General features: G+C 43.8%; 1 long non-coding RNA gene across 4 annotated transcripts in view; it reads right to left on the bottom strand.

Annotated features, from left to right (window-relative positions):
• LOC125319465 overlaps positions 1 to 20,014 on the bottom strand; it is a 220,995-nt gene extending 200,981 nt beyond the window's left edge. For all 4 annotated transcript variants that reach the window (XR_007200745.1, XR_007200744.1, XR_007200743.1 and 1 more), the window contains exons 1-2: positions 19,659 to 20,014; positions 16,953 to 17,010 (exon numbers count right to left, since the gene is read on the bottom strand). This is a non-coding gene — a long non-coding RNA (uncharacterized LOC125319465). The remainder of the gene's footprint in view (positions 1 to 16,952; positions 17,011 to 19,658) is intronic.
• Positions 20,015 to 21,568: the final 1,554 nt, after the last annotated feature.

Genomic DNA, 21,568 nt, shown 5'->3' with positions numbered 1-21,568 from the left:
GGCACTCAGCTGGTGACCCTCCCAGTCTACTGACAGGACAGCAGGGCAGGCTGCTTTGACCAACCCTATCAGTGCTCTCCACAGCCATCACAGCTCTGAGCCCTGCAGCCTGAGAGTCCATGGCACCTCCTGCCCACCTACTTGGACAGCTCTGCTTTTACCTGCCAGCACCTCTGGCCTACAGTCAAAACACAAAAATTCAGATGTCTAATGATCCCCCTGAGGACTGTAACATAGTCAGCCTCAGACATGGCCCCAGGTGACCAAGAGCATAGGGCATAATTGCAAAAAGTAAATTACTTATGTAAATACCAGGCTAAAATTGTGTTGAATTATGTGCTTGTCTTGTCTCTAGCTCCTGTCAAATGCCTCAACAGTCGTATGCTGGCAACCATCCTCCTCATAGAGGGCAGTGAGCCTATCAGACTTGCACACTGAGCCACCTTACACCTGCACACAGCCATCTGCCCCCACCAGAGCTTCCATTCACATATCCAGCTGCTCCCTTTAGGAAGACGTTTCTAGAAGGTATCACTGATCACCAGCTAATGGACTGCCCCTGTCACATGCTTAGAAATCTCCTTCAATTGCTAGGAAGTGGAACATTTAAAACAACTCCTTTGTGACTGTTTCTTTACCTGCAGTGTAAATTTTGTTTGCATTGTCTATATAGGGATATTTATTTCTAAACTTTATTGTTTTCTACCCATCCATGTATAAGGGCAGGTGTTAAAGAAATTTCCTATTTGGTGTTACTTATGGATATGTTTTTTAGAAATAAAAACAAGCAAAGAAAGTGACCTCATACATGTCAGTCTCAAAATAGGCTTCATTAAATCACAAATGTAATTGCTACAGATAAAAAATTATTTCTAAATAAAAACCACAAAGAAGGCTCCCTTCAAAGTTGGAAGTGGTGCAGTAGCCCCAGCAGACCAGCATAATGGACTTGCTGAACAGAGGGACTGGGAAGCAGGTCTCTGCAGGGCACCTGGCTGTCTGTGGCTACCACATCTGGAGAAGGGGGTGTTCAAGCAGTTAGTGAGGTGCAAATGGAGCCATGGTCCTTCAGAGGATGTCTCTGAGAAGCATCAGGGACAGTTTAGTTTATCAATTCAGTTCATAAAAAACATTGCACCAACTTAACTTGGACCATCTTTTCTATCAAGGATGCTGGGCAGGACTATTTTCATTACCTATTGAGTGCCTGAGATGTCCAGGGTAGACAGATCCCTCATTTGCATCTGACCCAAAAACAGCTGGTTTTGGCCTGACTGAGATGTTTTAGTCTGTCTGAACATCCAATCTTGTTATGAGAACATCAGGAAATAGAAACTCCATCTTCTGCTCCCATGGTTTACTCCAGAAATATTACCCTCCCTGCACTACAGCTCCAGCCAGTTATGCCTTTCTCCACTACGATAAATTCTCTTTGAATAGCTATTACTGTCTACCCATAGAAGAGCTTCTCACCACAAATTAATCATCTCTCTGATAGATAACAAGAGGGCATTTGATCCCATATTCTAGGCACACTGAAGTGAGGTGAGCTTAGTGGGAGTAGCTTTTCCATAACATCCTTTTGAGAGGATGAAGCCCCTTGGATGGGAAGCACCACCTTAAGTTTTCTCAGGTCAAAGCTGGTTTCCAAGGTGTCCCGTTTGGTAGAGAAAGGACAGCAGTCAGCTATCTTTGGGCTATGACTTACTTTTCATACATTAAATCTTACTTGGTTTAGGTGAGTGTCCTTCTGAGTGTGCTGACCCAGCAAAAATTACTAATCAGGGTGGCAGCCCTTGGTAATCCTTGGGGTGGCATAAAATTATAAACGGAAACTCTTTTATCTCTGCAAAAAGGATTCTGATAACACTGCTGAATAACATGAGGTTTAGGACCGATCTCAGCATTGCAGTCACCCCAGCTCTGTAATCCTTCCCCGTGACCAACCATTCTTCCAGACCTCTCAGTAGAACCCCATCCATAAACTTTCTAATTTTTTTTTTCCAAAAAAAACAGATGGATTAGAAGACTTTGATAGAGTGTGAAGTCAACCACCTACATATGCATCTTCAGTGCCAGGCCGTACAGAAATACATCTCCTTTCATTCAAAGAGAGTCTCAGAAAATCTTCATTAGAGATATGTTAATCTGAAGCCATCTCTGTAAATTAAATGTCTGTGACCATTTGAATGACCACTTCCTCTGCTTCCCAGCAAGAGAGAGGTGAACAAGTGGATGCTTCAGGTTCATCAGACGCTAAGTAAAGTCCACCCAGAAATTAGGATGCAGTGCACAGAAAATGCCTACGTCCCATTCCTATGTCTACAAATAATCTGGCGAAAATACACTGAAGATCTTCTTGCTGCATGTTGCCTCAATCCACATTTCCTCAGGCATAGAAACCAGAAGAAAATACACCAAATGACTTCCACCAGATTCCACCAAATGACTCTCTTCAAGGGCAAAGTTTTCAAAGACCAATGTCCTCGCACACTTCCAGCTGGAAGCACTGCCCAAGGGCTCTGCCAACTCACACTAGACACACTAGACAAAAATATTCATGTGTTATCAGCCTGTTGGTAAGGCTGCTCCTTATGACTAGAAAGTGTCTCTTCACACAGTCATGGAGGAAGAACGGTATAATTTACCATATGAGTTTTGGATTTAGGATTTCCTGGCCCACAAAAGCTCTGTGATCTTCATCAAGCCACTTACAAACTTCCTGGCAATTTTTCACTCTTTAAAAAATCTAAGGATGAAAATGCTGCCTTAGTCGTGGCATGTTCTAAGGATAAACACAGCTCAGATGCTGAAGTGCTGAGATTCTACAATAGCGTATGTGCTATGGAAAGGAAATGTCTCAAGAACACACTGAAGAAGAAAGAAAACAGGTAAAGCTTCAAGGAACAACATATGTCAGCCTAGCAATATACAGTCAGACGTTTCTTCAGCTTATTCTGTTTCTGCCATGAATGGACTAAATCCATGGCCCACTCCCATCACCTGCTTGCCATCAAAGCAACAGTGCCCAGTCAATAGCATCAAGAGCTTCAGACAAGATCTTAACTAAAAATCAGTAGCAAAACCTGCCTGGTGGTGTAGCCTAGTACACAGAAGCATCGTGACCTCTGATGAAACCTCAAAGTCAGGAAGGGGCCTTCATTCTAGAGGAGAGGATTACCAAGACATGCCACTAAGGTAAGTCTTTCTGGCAAGTCGTGTCAGCTTAGCATAATGTCTGGGTCCGTGTTTGCCTTCACTATGCATAAAGGTTTAGGGCTTGTTTTGAAAGACAAGAGATGATGGAAAGCCATGGTATTCCTGACAGCCTGTATGATATTCAAGTAAAATTAGTAATGTTGGTAAATGCAACCTCAGGTGCATCACCTTGGACCTCTGTGTGTCCAAAAATTACTTCTGGGTTTAGTTCATTACTCATTGACTTAGGTTATTCTGACTCCTTGCAGTGCTCTACATCATTCGTCCGGTGCAGTGTCCGTAGCCTTTACAGTGGACCTACTCCACAACTTCCCAGATTGTCCTATTTGTACTGACACTCTGTTCCGGTTTGGCCAAAATTTAGAAATACATCCCCTGAGAGAAGGCACAACCACCCCTCCCCCCACCAGGTTCGGGAAAAAATAAATTTTCCTCAAAGGAAAGTGAAGAAGATAAAACTATTTATTTAACAAACACATAAGAAAGGAAAATAATGTTAAATGGTAAAATCTTTCGCTGCAGAGGAAAAACCTGGGAAAGCGTTAGAGTCCTCCCTTTGGTCTCCTCGGAGCTGGGGCTTGGGCCGGGGCCAGGCCCTCTGTGCCCGGTGGAAAGTCCTCCCGATGTGCTCTGATGTTACAGCAATCAAGCAGTCCAGTAGAAAAGGGAGAAAAAATCCAAAATTCCAGAGAAGGAAAAGTTCAACTCTCAGTCTCTCTCCGGAGAACCAGAAACTGGAAAAACTGGCCAAAAGCTGACTGGAAAACAGCAAGCCGGGTGCTTCCTCGCTCCCCTGCCCCAGCTGGGGAAAAAAAAACCTGCTATCTTTATGTGACCTTGAACAAGCTACAACTGCTTTGAGAAAGTTTTACTCAGTTTTTTTCCTCCCCCCTCTCAGGCTCAGTTTAGAGGCATAGAAAGGCCCAAAAATTAATTTCTGGGCATAGGCAGCGATATGGGATACACATCATAAGGTCACCCCAAGACACACTCACAGGATTTTAATACTGATAGCAAAATTGTTGTCATGGCTGGGGATTGTAGAAGGGGGGGTCCCGGGAGCAGGGGAATCCAGCCAGAGTCACGACACAAACACCGATACAATTTGAGCATCGTTGCTCCCCTTTTATTGTCCGGTTACACCAAGTTATACTTTTTCCAAAGTTCACGCCCCTTTCCCATGAGAAAGCCTCTAAGCAGCGGGGGAGCTGACCAGTGTATACCTTTTCCCAAGGCTGTTCAAGGCTGCCGGCTAGCAGGTGCCTTGCAAGCCTATCTTCAGCCTGAGGCCCCATCAGGGGTACTTCTGCAACAGCCCTGGGATGCCTAAGCTCTCCTGGGGTATCCTATATTCCACAAGGAATCCCTCTACAGGGATAAGAATCATGTTCTCAAACAAAACAGCCTGTGACAGCACATATTACCAAAAGAGAAATGAAAAGTCTGTTAATAAGGAAAAGCAAAATTCTGTAGCAGAACTTGATGCAAAGCGGCTTGTAAAATTTTCAGTGGGGCTACAGAAAATACATTCTTAAAAGTTCCTGGTATAAGCCCATGAAAATAGACAAAAAGAATTTTGAGATAAACATGATGACAAAGTTTGAAGAATTTAATATGCAAACAGTACTAAAAGAAAAGTGTATGACTGAGGAAGAAAGAGGTAAAACGCAAGACCATAACTGGTACTCCACTGGCCTTGCAGGAACATTAAGCTGTCGGAATTTGTGGAGCAAATCTGTGTATCAATTGTCATGAAAAACAAAAGGAAAACAAACACAATGAAGAACAATACAGAATATTAGACTTCACATAGTCAGACATCTACATGTAGACTGCTCGCCTGCAGCTTGTGGATAGATTGTGTATAGAAACACTTTCGCTCATCTTCTGTTTTTATCAGAAAAACGCGAGAAAGTATCAGAAAACAACAACACTGCTGAGAAAAACAAAAGCTTTCCTTCTGGTTTTCTACTCTGCACACAGAAGACATGTTCTCTTGGGTAGCAGATGTATTTGGTTCACATTTTTTCCTTTCTCTGAGAAAAGAGATGTTTAGAACAGTTTAGCACCATTTTAAGATATATTTGTCATCTGTTTTTCCAGTTTCCCTTAGTCTTTTTATTTGTGAAACTATGAGTGTGGGGGGAGTGTTCTGTCCTGTGTAAAGAAAGTGCTTCTTCAGGGGCCCAGGCATGGCCACCTCACCTGTCCATGCCTCAAGATCATGGCTTCTCCCTATCAGAGCTCTTCAAAAACAGTCTGGACTGCCTTTGTCCCTTAATTTTTACAATGGCTGATAAATGCAAACAAATAACCCCCAATCCTCATTCACAGAATGGTCTATTTACATTTTTCTGTTATTTTAAAGGATCTCTCAAGTGGGTTGGTATTTAACATTTGCTGCCTTTCCAACATTCATTGCTATCTGGAGCCTTAGAGAGACTCATTATTTCTCCATAAACATGTCTTTCCAGATGAGCTTTCTGATCTTGTTTGTGTTGGTGATTGAAAGTGTAATGTCCCCAGACTGCCAGTGTAAATCATTAAATTTTAATTATCAAAACTGTTTTCTCCTCCTCACAGTCTTTGGCTAAACAAGTCTATGTGAGGTGAAGACAGGAGTTTTTACAGAAAGATTGTATGTACCCAGGTATTGTGGACAGCAAGGGCACATGCATGATTTTTATTTCAGGAAGGCTTGCAGGATCAGATCCTCCATACTGGAAGAGGCAAGGCATGGTGTGCAAGCTCAAGTACAGCTCCTCCGTTTTCAGATGGCTATCCCAATACAGAACTGACGTGATCTTACCAAAATACATTTGTATGAGGAAACTGGTCTTGGCTCCACTGGGGTCAGATGCAGATCTCCCTGTCCATGTTGGAACTGATGACAACAAACTTTATCCTGTATGCGTCATTCAAAAGTTAATGTGGCCCTCCGAGAAAACCAACAGTATGTATCTGCCACCTTGACAGCCTGAAGTGCTGAATCTCTCCAGGCAGTCCAAGGGCAAAAATGTGTACGTTTGCTAGAACTCTCTGAATATTTTCAGTTAATAGGTTGCATTAATGTCTAAAAGTTTAATTACAGTCTTTACACTTTCCCTGCCTTTCCTCAGAATACTTAGCTGCATTTGTGCATGTACAGACAGGAGAGATTTTGAATTAATAAATGTGGTATTATGGCATGATCCTTTAAGCAACTGAGAGATGAAAGGCTGATTTTTGTTTTATTCCTAAGCACACTGACATCAGGGGTAAATTTGGAGCTTGATGCAAGAGATTCAGCTGTGCAACTGACATTAAGGCTAATAGCAGCCACAAGAAAAACAAAATTACATTCTCTTCCTTGGACAAAAAATTAAATACAGATTGCAACTTATTCAAAGAGTTCAAAGTCAATTACTTTTCCCAGTGGAATCAATGAGAAGGACTTTCCATTTCAGTTCATCAGACTTTCTGCCTGCTGAGAAGAGTGACTTTATCTGGGATCTTTATCACCATTTGCCTTCCTGGGTTGTTGGGTTTTCTTTCTTTCTTTCTTTGCCTGATTGATGATTGGTCTCATAAATACAGCATTCTGGGTTTTTTTCAAAGGCAATTCAGTTGCTTTCAAGAACTGCTAGAATTTTGAAAAATCACTAGAATTTTCCTTTAAGACACAGTAAATGCCACAACAAAGACCAATGTTAGCTGGATGAAAGATCCAAAGCCCACATTCCATTCCTGGAAACAGGCCTGTGAAGTGTCACTGCAGATCCATGGAGACATTCTGACCAGGATAAACTTTCATCCAGTGACATCTCTAAAAGTGGTGTGATTTAGTTTTCATTTGTCACTGTTTGTTTAAGGCAGGTGTCACTTGAAAGGTCTTAATCTTTTCCCATCAACAGTATCAGTACACAAGGGCAGACAGCCACTTGCAAAACCACTACAGAACATAGAGTAGATGTGCCTGGGGCAGATTAAGGTGATGTCCATGTTCAGTTCATTCAAAGATGTCAACACTATCAGCTTACATGTACTGATCCCAAATTTTTTTCTAGGAAATTTGGTTTTGGCATTGCTGCCTCCAAGATCTGGGCTGGTTCCCACACTGACAACTGTCATTCATTCTTAAAACCAAAAGTCCATACAACACAACCAGGACTAGTACAAAATTAGTTACCTCCCATCTACGTACAGCTACACAAGACAAGCTGAGAATTCTGCATCCAAATCCCAAGACCCAATTTCAAATATTATTTAATCATCATCATAACATTTAGCTGCTAAGTAGCCATAGCAATCACATTGCTCTCACATTCCCATGCCCTGCTGTTATCCCACTCCAGGCAGTCACTGCTCCACAGCCCACAGTGGCTCTGCCACCTGGTATCACCCTCTAATAGGCTCCACCCAAAGCTTGTGCTTGTAAAAATGTATGTTCAAGATGCAGAGGGGATGCATGTCCGGGTGGGGCAGGGGTGGGAGCAGGAGCTGATGGTGCAGCTAACACTGCTGGAGCTGTCGTGGCAGCGTGTAGCCTGACACACTGTCCTTGAGGGGAAGGGGGCATAAGAAGACTGTTCATGTATGTGTGCCTGTGAGAAAAAATTTCTTTCACTATATACATTATTAGCAAATAGAAATGATTAAGTTAAAACAGGACAACAGCTGGATTACAACACAATCCCAGGGGCCACTAACTCAAGCGATTTTTATAGTTTACCATTAGAGCAAAATCACTTGAAATGCCTTATATACCATAAAGAGCGTATCTCAACAGCAGAAGAGAGCAGGAAGGGTAGTCGGAACCAGGTAAGTGCAAGGAAAACAGCCTTCCCACCATACCAGCCAGGGGCAAAAATACAACTATTCCAGTAATAAAAAGTAACACAGCATTCCTCTGTGACAGTATGTAGCGTTTGCTGTGACAGTGCAAGTGTTGTATCCAAGCTGTATCCACTGCAGGGCTGGACGCACCAAGTGTTGGGTTTCCAGGGTGTAAAAGAGAGAGGAGACCCCATGCCGATGTCAGTGCCCTGCCAGTTGTGAAGGAGGAGGCTGAGGAGCACTAGGGCCAAGGCTCAGGGGCTTCAGGGGACATCACTGCTCCCACTACCCTGCAAGGCACCCCTTACTGCTCACTGAGTCATAAGCTCCAGTGGATGAGCCACTGGCAGCAGCCACCTCTCTCTGTCATCCTTCCTTCAATGTCCAAGGCACTTGGGCTTTCTCCTCAGTATGCTGGCTGGAGCCCAGGTCAGTTTTGGAAAGATTTCTCCCACAGCAGATTTTCCAAAATCTTGCTGACCATTCCAACAGCAATCCCAAAAGCTGTTCATCCCAGGCAGGTAAAGCACCAAGAGAGCACAGGTCCCATGACCAAGCACAGCCCCCTGCCTCCCTGAGCTTCCCAACACAGAAAACAAGATCCACACACACTCAGGGGAGACAAAACCCACTTCGAGACCACATCTGCCCTTAGCTCTGGGGTCACACATATATCGATACCTTTCTATCCTTTATTTTCAACCTCATTGGTAGAGGAAAACACCCAACCATAATCATGAGGGAGGCCCCTGCTGGTAAATTAATTTCTGGCTGAAGAAAAAGAAACAACAAAATTTTAGTTGGGTTTCTTCTCTACCCTGTCAGCAGATCCGTAAGGTCTTACAACAAAGTGTCTTGCAGCACCCTTTCATAACCGCGTTAAGGGAACAATGACATCTGGAAATCTATGTGCTGGGAAAACAGTGAGGAATGAGGTCCCCAGGTTAGGAAGATCAAGTTAGGACAGTTTGCTACTGATTTCCTGTGGCAAATTTAACTGTTCAGTTAAAACCCACGGACAGAAGGTGACATTACAATGTAAGTCACATGAAGGTGCTGCAAAAGGCTGGGGAGCAGAGGAGAGGACAAGTTTCCCATTCCCTGCTCACACACCGATTCTCCAGGTGCACTGCTTATGTGATGAACAAGACGTGAATCTGAGCTGCCATTTGTGCTACACAGATTGTCACCCAAGTGTTGGGTGTGAACACTGCTTTCCCCAGTCTCTGCATTTCAGTCCTATTTCATTACATGTAGCAGTGTCCAAATTCCATTCAGACAATAATACCACCTTTGAAAATTCAAGATTGAAATAAACCCAGGTGTTGCAGTGGGGATACTGCAACACGCATATATCAAACCAGGAGTCCCGTGGAAAGGAAATATATATGGACAGACAGATTCTTGATAGCTGTTTCAGAGAGATGTTTATTTCTCCAGCCGCATGGCCGGAGCTCTGCCGAGGAACTGTTCCAGTCACGGGACCAAGGGTCCTTCTGCCCGCGCAGGGAACACAAACCAACCAATGGGAACGAGGCTGAGCAGGGGCAGGGAAGCCCCGTGTCTGTGCCCTCAGGGCCCCTCTCCCAGGGCTACACGGCGGGGGAGGGACCCCAACACCTCACCCGTTTTATTTTAATAAAAGGAGAATGAAAACAACTGGATAAACATAACAAGAACAGTTTCAAAACAAAACAAGCCACCCTCCTGAGTCTTTAAATGTCCAAACAGATTCTCTGGAACATCTTAGGGCTGACAGAAGGGAGACAGAACTCTGAGCATGCTTTGTGGGGAAACTGAGGCAGGAGAGGGTTTAACTTCTTCCCTCCCCCTTTTCATCCCCCACTCGGCATTGGAAAGGGATTTTTGGGGAAACAATTGGCAAAAGCATGGTTTTGTGAGGGAAACCATGGATGAAAAAACGGATTGGGAATACACTGGGGGTAATAGGACATAGGGTAAAAGGGAAAGGTGGGATTAGGAAAGGGAAACTGTAGGGGGGGCTTACAATAGAGATACTGTCTAACATGACTACGATTTTTTGCATATATACTGCCTTTTACAGGAACACCATCAGGCCCAGTGACCTGCGATGCTTGTAACCCTTTTCTCCCTAGTACAATATTAAATTCCACCACTTCTCCATCTCTCAAGCTTGGGATCCATTTTTCAGGGTTATTCTTTTTAATAGCAGTTCTATGCATGAATATGTCTTGCTGGTTGTCACACCTTGTTATAAAACCATAATTTTGCTTAACATTATACCATTTTACTATCCCTAAGGTCTTAGTTACTATGATCTTTTCGTTTTTCCGAGTGTCTGCTGTTTTCTGTCTCGCTGCGTCTTTGCTCTCTCCTTCGGTCGCTCCCGTGTTGGAATTGTCGGGGCTGCTGGTGCCTGCGCGCTCTTCCCGGGGTTGCGTTCGGGGCTGTGCGGGCCGGGCCGGGCCGCGCCGCTCAGTTCTCCGTGCGTCGCCTCCTCTGGTCACAGCTTCGCTGCCGCTGTCGGGCGCTGCACCCACGTCTCGGCCGGGCCCCCGAGCGACGACTCCCCCGCGCCCTGCTCCAGCGCGCGTCTCGGCTGGGCGCGGCTCCGTTCCATCGCCACCGCCGCCAGCCGCTGCCCGCGCGCCGCCCCTCTGGGTCGGGCGTTCCCGGGGCTCGCTCCACCACGCGCTGCACAGGACCGGGCGGGCACTGCCGGGTCCCGCTGCTCCCGCCGCTCCCCGCTCCGCCACCGACACTGCGGCTCGCGTGGCTCCGCCCGTGCGCGGGAACTGCCTCGCTGCTGCTCGCAGAGCGCTCGGTGCACATGGCCTGGGCCGCACGGTCCCTGTGCCAGGTTTCCCTTCGCCAGGACACAGCTGACATTGCTCAACAGTCTCGGTAACTAAATAATATTCACGAAAATATTCTTCCATCGGCATATATTTTGACTCCAGTATTAACTGTGTCCAAACGGTTTTCCAAAAGCCCTTCGTAAGAATTAAATCCCAAGAAACATAGAAAAAGTTCTTAAACAACCATGCCAGGAAGTGTTTCAGTTCTTTTTGAGCTTGAATCAAGCTAAAATTTACAAATCGTTGTTCAAGAATCATTTTAAGTTTAAGATAAATGTCCATATGCGGCTCTGAGAGCCAAGAGTCTTCCCACGGTTCCTCCATAGTTTAGATATGGAATAGCAAAGCAAAACCAAGAAGAGGAATCCAAAGTTTCCAGGGTTTACTCACACAAATCAGTCGCTTAGGGATCGGGGATCGTTCTGCTCACAAATCTCCACCATTTGTTGCAGTGGGGATCCTGCAACACGCATATATCAAACCAGGAGTCCCGTGGAAAGGAAATATATATGGACAGACAGATTCTTGATAGCTGTTTCAGAGAGATGTTTATTTCTCCAGCCGCATGGCCGGAGCTCTGCCCAGGAACTGTTCCAGTCACGGGACCAAGGGTCCTTCTGCCCGTGCAGGGAACACAAACCAACCAATGGGAACGAGGCTGAGCAGGGACAGGGAAGCCCCGTGTCTGTGCCCTCAGGGCCCCTCTCCCAGGGCTACACGGCAGGGGAGGGACCCCAACACCCAGGGGGCAACAGACAGACAATTAGATGTAGTTTGGCAATGGTGTGTGGCTGGAACGCAATCAGTATGGTGCTCCTCAGTGAGGAAGGATGATCATACTCTAGGGCAGGAAGGCAATCCTTCCTTCCCAACACAGCTTTATCATAGCCCTCTCTGGGATTTTGCCATCAATCTGGCCATTCAGTTATCCATGACATATGACACAGAAAGGGAAAAGCATGAAAAAGGGTGAGGGTTACTACACTTCAGTTATTCCTATTATCTTTCTCTAACAAGACCATTCAAATAAAAAGAAAAACACATAGAGAAACATTAAATTTTTGATTTATGGTAGACGGAAATACATGTGGGACATACTGACAATTTGTTGCAGTTTGAAACTGTGACAAAATGTGATTGAAAAAAAATATATTACTAATCATTTAGTAAGAGGCAAGAGGTCAAATACTCTACAGCTTCATGGCTCCCTTGAAATGTGCAACAATAAAAAGCAAGAAGAACGAAGCGTGCGAAGACTTTTTTTCTCACTAAGACCAGATTTTTATGTTCATATATTGAATTGTAAAACAGCTAATTTGAAGAGGGAGCCTTTATAAATTGACCTATTCTCTGCAATGCTGGTTTCCTATTTTTCATCTTTCCTAATATAATCAATAGTAAAGGACTGTAAGTGGAAGTGCTCATGTGGGCAGTCAATAGACTGAGAGGATGTTTTAAACATCTTGGTAACAGCTAACACCTCAGAGAGGGTGTTGCAGCCATCAGTGGGGCTGGTTTAATGCAGTGTCAGCAGGAATTGCATCAGGTAGGCCACACACCTCTGCAACACCACAAACTTCTTGGTTTTTCAGAAAATGTAGTGCACTGGGTATGAATTCAGCAGTGGTTAACTTCCTTTTGCCAGTGCTTATTCCAGAGAGAGGAGCTAAGTTGCACTGTGGAGAGGATAGGGCAAAAGGGACAAAAGTATCACTGGACCCCAAACTACCCATGTCATGAATATTCATTGCCAACAGGACCCAGACTGCATACCTTTCCCGACCATCCTCCATTAAGCACACGTTCCCCTTCAGTGGATTTGTGAAGAGATCACCAAACCATCAGAAACTGTCCCTTGACCACCAAAAATCCCAGCCACCGGCCAGCACACAAGCTTCTTTGATCCTTCAATTGGGCCCAAGACTATTTTCATCTCTTCCAGGAATGCCTGCCACACCTGGCAGGATCTGTGTTGCAGGAAAATACCATGAACCTCCTTTTAATTGTCTATACTGGGAGCCCAAATGTTCATCTAAGAGCCATTTGTAGGTAGTGGACTACCTTTTTTTTAAGTAATCTTATTCCTAGAATTGCAGTAAAGACCTCAAAATGGGTTTTATCACTGTAATTTTACTTATTTATTAAAATCTAAAGTTTTCACTTAAAACAGAGAATGGTCTCCAGCAGTCAGCTATCTTCTGCCAATTTAGTCAGGTGGGGGTTGACCTCTTTCACCAGGCGGCAACTGACAGAACGAGAGGACACAGTCTCAAGCTGCGTCAAGGGAAATATAAGTTGGATATTAGGAAAAAGTTTTTTACAGAAAGGGTGATAAAGTGCTGGAATGGACTGCCTGGTGGAATCACCATCCCTGGATGTGTTTAAAAAAAGACTGGATATGGCACTCGATGCCATGATCTAGTTGAGGTGCTAGGGCATGGGTTGGACTCGACAATCTTGAAAGTCTCTTCCAACCCAGACATTCAGTGAATTCTGTGAATTTACTATTCATAACCTGATATTAATTTTTTAGATGTTAAGATATTGTCCAATAGCTGATTGTGATATTTTGGGAGGGTGAGGAATGGAAAATAATGCTTTTGAATTAGGCTTAGACTCATGGCACAGGAGTTGCAATTGCAAGGACCCTCACTGCTCCAGTGCTGCCTTACTCATCTTCTGCAATGTGATTTATTGGACCCAGTCATGTACCCCAAGAACCTCCCTTGCACCCATTTGTCTATCAGAGCATGGGAAAGGGACAGAACTTATGAAAGGATTACTTGGCCTCTGTTGTGGAAGATGAGAAGAGTTACAAAAAGACAACAGACTGGAATAGGTTAGTTCCACAAACTTTTGGCAGTGCTCTAAAGCATCCATCTCTGATGAGATTTTCATCATCTCAGTGACGTCACAGTAGCATGCAAGGAATTAGCAGAGCTGTGGTTTAGCTATGCCCCAAGCACTGAGAAACTGGAAGGGTTTCACACAAGCTCCCTGGCAACCAGAGGCACCATGGTCCTGTTCGCAAAAAGGGTTGTTGCACTGACATACTTCTCCATCCCCCAGCTTGGGGAACTCATTTCTGTGCCTGAACCAATTTCATCTGAGCTTTCTTTTTTCCTTTCACTGTATGTTCTTCATCTTATTTAAGCCAGCTTGTTCCAAACGACCCATTGCCTGTGTGACCAAGAATTATCACTGAAATAACCACACAAGAACAAGGGAGGAGATACTTAAAAGCACAGATGAGCACGAGAATCTTGTTTATGTTTTTGAAAATTCCCCTCATTAGTATTACAAGCATATCTTGAGAAGGATGCCTGATAGTGTCAGACCATATGGTGAAAAGAAAGACAACGTTCAAATAACAAGAGACATATTTGCCAAAAGCCAGGGCAGAGGCATCATCACATTATATCGCAGGTGTTAAGTGCATTGCCCTGGGCACTCTCTGCTTATCCAATTTTGCTGTATGCCAGATCCTTACTCAGCACCTTCTTCAAAGAGAAGAAGTGAAACCTTTTAGAAAGCCTTGTGAGACACCCAGGATCAGTGTTGTAACACAGCACCCCCCTTTTGCAGTGCCTCCAAATCCACCCAGAAAATGCAATATTCCTCTTGCTTACTCATTCCAATTTCTACTTGTTCCATGAAACCAAAATCTCATTTCTACACATGCTTTGCTCTATAATTCACTCTCCAGTCTCTGTTTAAAACACGCCAGATTCTAGCTATAAACTGCTTCGAATATCCTGAGAACTTCTGTAAAACACAATGCAAATTTAAAAAGTTCAAGCCTGGTGCTAATGCAATAAAAGAAGGCAAATATGATTCCAGATATACAGCTGGTGTAATGCCTTTAGGAAGTGCTCCATCAGTTTGATTTAGAAAATGATTGCATTATGTTAAAACAACTAAATTGGATAACAGGAAGAGGGATTTGTTGACATAAATCTTGTCTCTGGACTTCAAACCCCTCCAAGGAAATACAAATAAGAAAATATATACACAGAGAACTGCCAATTTCCCCTGAGAAGATCTGTTTTCAAGGAAGTAAAAGTCTATATTGGAAATCAATCCAGTTGTTTTTGAAGCAAGAAACCTCTATTGGAAGTCAGCAGGAAGGAACATTGGAAGCAAACCATCAAATAGCAGAGAACGAAGTGAAAAAGTAACCAAACTATATAACCCAAACTTATTGTTTTCAAATAATTGTATGATTCTGACTTCATCTGCAATAAATTTGGAATAACTTGGCATGTGAACGCCACCAGCTCAAAGGAAACAAAACACAATGTAAGAGCAATCATGAACAGCCGAGTAGTTTTAATAAAGGTTGCCCTGAGTGACCAGCACAGGGAAGAAAAAAGGCAGAAACAACCTTACACAGCAGAAATTCTCTGACTATTTTGCATGGACCTGACATGGTGTGCTGGTGGTAATCTTTAGCTTAAAAACTGATCTAGACAGCCATTCACTTTAATACTTTTGCCAGAAGAGTCCTATCAATCTAGTGGGAACAGCATGGGCACAGGCCAGGGTAGGAGATGAAGGATTTTCCTCCCTTCTGCTTTCCCCTGTCCCTACAACTCCACACAATCTTGAGGAAGGGAAGCAGGGAGCAGAGCCTGATGGAGGCACCTTTCCATAGTCAGCTGTGATTTAACCAATCAATTCTTCTTCCAGGCCAGCCTTGTTTGTCCACAATCTCCTTTTTAAATAGGCAACTGAATATTGCTTCGCTGAATTAAATAGAAGATCTAGGAAAAAACTGCAGCTTCATGATGTAGAAATGATGGGGAAAGTTATCAATATGTACATCTGTGAAATGCTAAACAGCTGTCAAGAAGTGAAAAGAAAGAAATCTGAAATGCCACTGTTATGCATCCTCACACAAACTTCATTCCCTGTAACCATTACTGTTCCTTTATCTGTTACACCAGCAGGAAAAGATTTGCTAGGTGGTGGATTAACTCAATAAGATTATTCAAAGTTTTGATTGCTGAGCAATGGTCAAAGGCTCTTTGGGTACTGTCCCGGATCCCACAGGCTGGTGTGGCCACGGCGATTACTGACAGCCCTTTGTGCAGGTGGAGAGCAGTGGCAGTGATGGTGGAGAGCTGCCCGTGCTCACTGAAGGTGCAGGCACAGGTGAGGGGGACCTCAAGCCATGCCCTGGCCTTCAGAGAGTGGGATCCATTTCAAGGGTTGCCAGCCTGGAGGTGCCTAGATCCTAGGATCAACTCACCCTTAATTTGAACCAAGTCATCATACAAGCAAATGGGAATAAGGTAGTCATACATCCCAACAGGTGACATGGCTGCAAAGTTATTACAGACAGAGGCTGACAGAAATGGAAAAACCCATGCTTTATCTCCTCCTATAGAGAGTGAAATCACAAGGGCATCTCGCCCTTGCTGTGAAGGACATTAGGGATTGTGGGGACTGGCGTCCCTCAGCCAGCAGCAGTAGTGAACCAACTCTGGCACCTCTGGCCATCCAAGGCACCATTTCAGCCTTCTTCCCCACTGACTGACTGCTTTCACTTCTCCAGAATTGCTCTCATCTTCTTGGCAGACTGGGAATTCTCATCTTCTTGTCCCAGTGTTGTGTATTAGCACCTGCCCTAGTGCTTGACCAAATCTTGAACACATTACTGGTCCATTAAAGAGTAAAATCCTCTCTCCTGCTCAGCACAGTAATGGACTGCCCAAAAGCCTTGCCATACAGTGAATTAGACAAATTTGACCATGTAGGCCAGTGCCCACATACTGTTTAGGTGTGGAGAGCAAGCCCTTTGCAAGAGGCAGATCCAACACTGACTTTTGAGGAAAGCAATTACTCTTATAGCAACAGCTCCTCACCAGCTCCTGTCCTTGCCATGGCAAAGTAAAGAACAGCAAGAGAGAGCATTTCTTCATTCTCTTTTACTAACATACTGCTCAGTCTTAGACACAGAGGCACACCTTTACAGTGGGGCTCTGATCCCATGACGACAGGGATGAAGCTAAGGACCAAAGTTCCTGTTGATCAAACCACTGGAGGAATATACAGAAGAGAAAGCAAGCTGCCTACCTGCCTTTCTTGGGCCTTCTCAGGCCAGGAGAGGTCCGAGGTTTCTTCACAGATGGGGCTGCAGAAATTGAAGAAACCAGAGATAAAAAAAATCCCTTTCCATTCAGACAATATCTTATCAAAGGACTCTTCTCCTTGAAATCCAGTTCTCAATTATGCTCATATATATTCTTGCATTGTCAGCTCATCCTTCCCAGGGGACTGAGACAAACTTACAGCCATTGGATAATTTAGTCTTCTATTAACCTGTTCAAGTTGTGGCCATTATGCAGCATGAGGGGCACAGGTACAAACTGCAAACGCAAAGGAACCACTAAACTCACTGGAGGTCTCACTTGGTGTCTCACAGAAAGTCCTGTGGGAAGACATCACCTCACTGCAGAGGTCTGTCATTCAAACCACAGCAATTTATTTTTCATTACAGGAGACGGAGTTGGTTGACACGTCATCATCACAACTCAATCTTCACCTCAAGATGGTCTTAGCATCCACCAGCATTTGTTCTCTAACCTTACACCACCCCGGCTCAGTAAACTATGTGACAGTCTGCTTCCGCTCTTAGAATGTCCAGGATCAAAAATATCATGGACATGCCTCTGAAATGTAAAAATGTTTCTCCTTGCCCTAGGAAATCCATAGGTCATTGGTACATTGCCATGACACTTCTACAAGGGAAAAATATGTTTATCCAAAATCCTCAGGTGCTAGAAAGAGGGGGTTTCCATCCTAGACCATCCCACTGTTGCCTCAGCTGCCAAAAAGAGTCATTGTGGCCCTGCACATGGCCAGCTTTCACCCCTGATAGTGATTTGTTTTCCCAAAATCACCTGCTGGAAAATCAGAAATAGGAATTAGAAAACCCGACTCTGAATCTTATGCTTCAATTATATGACCATTGCTTCACTCTTCTGCCTTTGCCAGTTTTATATAGTCCTACTTGCAACGATATTCATGCTCTTCAGCATCTCTCTCCTCCAAATGAAATCAATAGAAGTTACTGCTAGTTTAAAAAATTAAGGAAACAATATTTTCAGTAACTAACAATTGTTCAGAAAGAGAAAAAAGCATTCCAGACACCTGCACCTCATCAGGTTTTTAGTAACTGCTGTTTTGGGACTGCTCCTCTTCCCTTTGCCTTTTCTGCTATCAGAAAACAAACTCAGATATAACATTTTACTTGACGCATATCAAGATCTACCATTCTGTACCAACCATGGGAAAATATGGGGGGGAAGTAAGATAGCTGTAGCAACTAGCTCTATGTATGTAGCAGGCAGTCCTATACTGCTGGATAAATATACCATAGGAAAATCCCTGGGAGATGAGTGAATGCAGTAATGGTAGCTTATCTGTACGGTATTTGATTAACAAAAAGGAGCTAAATAAACAGTGATTTCTTTTTGACAATCTGATCTATTTCCTCCTATCACTGGGGAAAAAAAAAAAAAAAAGGGCCTGTTTTTAGATACAGCAAGTTCTTGTCAATGTCCCAGCTCTGCACTCTGGGCCACCAAAATTTAGGGAAGGAGAGTCAGCTGCTGAGGGGGTTGGCAGCCTGGATCCCTGCAGCACCCTCACAGCACCACCAGCACTGCACCAGGACCTCCCAAAGGCTTCAGAGGCAAGAGCCACAGGGCAAGAGCCAAGAAACCCAGAAACTAATGGCAAGATTTCTACTGATTTCAGACAGGTGAGTGTGTCATCCAGACACTTCTGCAGCAGACACTCACATTCCTTATTTCATCTATTTCAACAGCCAATTAAACATATTTCAACTAATCCTCACCCCACCAGCACTGCTGGTCAACTGATGGACAACCCCATCATGTTGTCCTGCCTGGCACCACAGGTGAACAAGGCAGAGTGATATACCTACCCCATGGATGAGGAAGACTCTGCTGGCAGCCTGGGATGGAGGAATCCACACTGAAGTAGTACCCACATGTCTTCATGAGACAGGATCAGAACTCCACAGTTAAGATAATTCAATTCTCCTTTGAAAAAAACATGAAGTGGAAAACACTCAAGTACATAGACTTCACACCTGCAATTTTTTTTCTAGAAGTCTGGTTCCAAGGTATGCATAATGATGTAAATTAGAAAAACTCTTATTAGATTAAATAATCTCAAAAATTCCCCTTTATAGTAAAAATATGTTTCTCTTGTAAAACTGAGAAAGTCCTCTAGGATGCTAACTATTCTTATGCATCTCAGTCATTACATTATTTGCATCCAGTTGGAGATGGCAGAACTTCTCAGGGGGAAACTGACGTGGGTATTTTAAGGGTTGCTTTTTTCCTTTTTTTTTTCTTTACAGTTTCCTATGTGCAAAACCTAGAGGCTTGTTTTTCTCTTTTATCACAGAGAAAAAATGATCCTGATTCAAATCAGCACTGAAATACAATACAAGGCTCTGCCAGATGTTACATAAACGATGATGTAATGCTGAAGTATTTCATTACACATGCAGGTCTGTTCTTCAGCCCAGCAGTGATTTATTACATTTTGTCAATCCCGTTTTATGTACCCATATCACTTTTACATCATTTTTCTTCATGACATTGTTACATTCTCACAGAAGCACATAGAGATAACATCATAACAGCACAGCCAATGAAGTTAGCATTTTACAAATAATGTTACTAATAAATAAATATACCAGTGAGGGGAAAATAGTCTTTCTGAGAGAGTGAAAAGCAAATTTACCTTTGAATAACCTGATGGGGGGGAAGAGGCCACAAGTCCAATAAGAAAATTGAGTTAGCATCCTCTCGGAGCATCTTCTGCCTTCATGCAGAACAGTGAGGAAATGCTGTTCTTGCCTCTTTTTGGTTTAATCTCATATTCTCTTTGTTCTCCTAATGTGTTCTGTGTGCTGCTGGCTAGATCTTATGCACCAGCTGCCTGGTCAAACAGATGCATCAGCAAGTGAAAGAAGATCAACACATAAAATTTGTTTTGACCCTGAAATTATCAAGCCACTGGACAGCTTTTTTTTTTCCTGATCATCCATCAAGGTTTATTAGAAAAAGCACACCCAGCAACATTGCTTCTTATGGGGAGAAAAATTCCAGAAACTGTAAGTTCAAAAGATACGAAAGTCATGTCAAAATAATGTAGCAGGCTACTTAGAAGATGCATTCCTACAGCAATATTGTTAAAGAAAAAAATCCTTCTAACAAGCAGGTTGCCAAAAATCCCGTTAGACAACTGAATCAGAGAAGTCCTCTTTTTTTGCAGTCAGCCATTCACCTGCATCAAGCAAAATGTTGCAGTGAGAAGCTGCAGTAGAAAAGAATTCAAAATTTTCTTCTTTGTAACAACACAGGGTGAGATTTTGCATTTGCTGTGTCACTAGAAAACCAAAAAAACTTGATTTTTTTTCTTGGCATTTTAAATGGTGTCTCCCCCTTGGACATATAAAAGGCAAATCCCCAGTGTTTTCTAAGTGACTTCCTTCTGAGGGAAACCGAAGCTCCCACGTGCCAACAGGACCAATTCCACAGGGAAATCTGCTGCCTCCCTGGGGCCTGGGTGAGAGATATTACTAGAAGATTCCCTGAACTGAGTCAGCGCTCTGATAATTATTCACTGTTGTTACCCAGGTTGGCAGTACTGACACTGAGGAGAGAAGTCCTAGGGCAGTCAAAAAGGACTTCAGGGCACTGGGATGACCGGTTGTAAGGACAGGAGAACAGGTGTTGTTTTCTTCAATTCCTTTGGTAGCAGGGAAGAATGCCAAAAGGAACAGCCACCTTATCAACATGTGGCTTGTGCCACCAGTGGAATTTTGGCTTTTTTATTCACAGGGTGTTTTATATGGCACCAGGCCTGGTGGAAAGAGATAGGGTTTGCCTGTCTATTAAGAGGGAAAATGATTCTAGCCCATGAGTTGGCAGGGCTGATTGAGAGGGCTTTAAACTGGGTTTGAAGGGGGAATATGATAAAACCAGGCTCAGCAGAGATGAGCGTAGAGTGGGGATGCCAGCGTTGGGGGTGAAATCAGTACCCCAGCTGACGGTCATCCACACCAGTGCACACAGTATGGGTAACAAAGTGACAAACAGGAGGGAGCCATTGGCAGCAGGAAAGCTGTGACATAGTCACCATCATTTAAATGTGGTGGGATGACTCACATGACTGGAGTGCTGCAACCATGGTTATAATGGTTCTTCAGAAGGGATGGGTGGGGAAGCAGAGCCAGAGGAGTGGCTTTGTATTAGGGAGTGTTTCACTGCATAGAGCCCAAGGACAGTGATGACAAGGTTGAGTGGCTATGGGTAAGAATCAGGGGGAAGGCTAACAAGGCAGATGTACTGGTGGGAGTCTGTTGCAGACTACACAACCAAAATGAAGAGGCAGATGAAGTATTCTATGAGTGGCTAGGTTTCACGAGCACTAGTCCTTGTTCTTGTGGGAGACTTTACCTTACTGGATGTCTGCTGGAAACCCAACACAGCAGGGAGGGGGCAGTCTAGGAGGTTCCTGTACTATGAAGAAGATGACTTCCTGACTTCATAAGTGAGTCTATCAGGGGCAGTGACCTGACAGACCCACTGTTTGCAAACAAAGAAGGGCTGGTGGGAGATGTGGATCATTTCAATTATTATGAAATA

This window comes from Corvus hawaiiensis, chromosome Z (genome assembly GCF_020740725.1).
Source record: "Corvus hawaiiensis isolate bCorHaw1 chromosome Z, bCorHaw1.pri.cur, whole genome shotgun sequence".
In the NCBI taxonomy this organism is placed as follows: domain Eukaryota; kingdom Metazoa; phylum Chordata; class Aves; order Passeriformes; family Corvidae; genus Corvus; species Corvus hawaiiensis.
The sequence above is the reverse complement of the archived record's forward strand: the minus strand, read 5'-3'. Positions and strand labels throughout refer to the sequence as shown.